Genomic DNA, 1,521 nt, shown 5'->3' with positions numbered 1-1,521 from the left:
TGATCGTCCGTAGGATCTGCTCTTCAGAAGTGCTTCGGTGGGGATCGCTAGTATGAGACTGCTCCTCCTCGCTTATAACTGTAATGGAGCTCTACGTAACCTCGTCAAATTCAGCGAGCTTCATATCACGCGGGAGAACAGCAGGCACGCAAGAACAACTGAAAGCCTACAAATTTGAGGCGCCATTCACTACTCTCACGAGAGAGCGTGGAGCAAGCACATCTTTCTTTGCGCAGCTCGACGTGAGTGGCTGGACTTGCGCGTCAAACGATGAAAGGTCGGCGGCAGCGACATTGACAGGGACACGTGACAGCGACCAAGGCGGTAGCAGTAAATCGTTCGAAACAACACAATAGTTTTTCTCTGGTAAAGATGTGTCGGCAAGGGTGGCGAGAAGCGCGCTATTCAAGGTAATTTCGCCTGTGCCACAGTTAACGGAAGCACCACAATCCTGCAGAAAGTCAATCCCGAGAATAACATCATGAGTGCACCGCGGTAGCACGAGAAATTCTGTTTTAAGATCTTCCCCTCCCAATAAAACGCTTGCAACACAAATACCAAGGGGAATAAGGCACTCTCCACTGACACCACGAAACGTCACACCATCATTCCACGGGAAGATAACTTTCCGTCCCAGCCTCTCTTTGAAAGTCACACTCATGACAGAAACGGTAGCACCAGTATCCACTAACGCCGTTGCAGGTATACTATCAATTAACACACGCACTTTGTTCTTCACCATCATAATAGTCAGAGGAGTATTTCGCAGAGACGCAGACTGTCCGGCGACCTTACCTCCATCGGCCGCGCCGGCTAGTTTCCCGACGGCGGTGGTGACGTAGCACGTCGACGTGGTGACGGCGAATGGCGTTGGCGACTGGTTGGGGGCGTCAGACTGCGGTCTGAAGTTGGCGAACCCCTCCGTCTACCAGATTGACAGAAGGTATTCCGGGATGACGCGCCTGTGGTGTTTGCAGTATCAGGGTCTGTCGGCCAGCGATCGTCATAACGGACTTGTTCAAAATTAGGCCAAGCTGGTGGTGGGCCATATGTTGTCTGTCGGCACCGACGACAGAAACGAGCAATGTGTCCTGACGCGCCACAGCTGTAACACACAGGCGATGCGCGACCGACGTTGTAAGCCTCGGGGTCAACCCTGGGACGTTGCAAATAATAAACGCGATCTGCCGAATGCCGATTCGTGGTGGTAGCTCGACGAGTGCGCTGATCGTGAGTCATGTCGTCGGGAGAGGAACGTTGACGCTGTCGCAGCTGATCGACTCGACAGTATTAAACGCCTGGCATGGCAGACAATGCCGATACAGCAGATGCATGCTCTTGAGGTTGGTTGCTAGCGCAACCAAGTTGTTCGACATCCGCCCCTGTGGTGGGTCGTTCAAGTTCTTCGCGGACAATTTGCCTTATAGTTGCGGCAAGGTTAAATTGAAAATTGCAGTTGTCTTTATCGTCAACGCTAGCCACCGTTGGGACATTCGCTAACCAGCCGAACTTAGGCGTGAT

The sequence above is a fragment of the Dermacentor silvarum genome, chromosome 11 (genome assembly GCF_013339745.2).
Source record: "Dermacentor silvarum isolate Dsil-2018 chromosome 11, BIME_Dsil_1.4, whole genome shotgun sequence".
Taxonomy (NCBI): domain Eukaryota; kingdom Metazoa; phylum Arthropoda; class Arachnida; order Ixodida; family Ixodidae; genus Dermacentor; species Dermacentor silvarum.
This window is presented reverse-complemented; position numbering follows the sequence as displayed.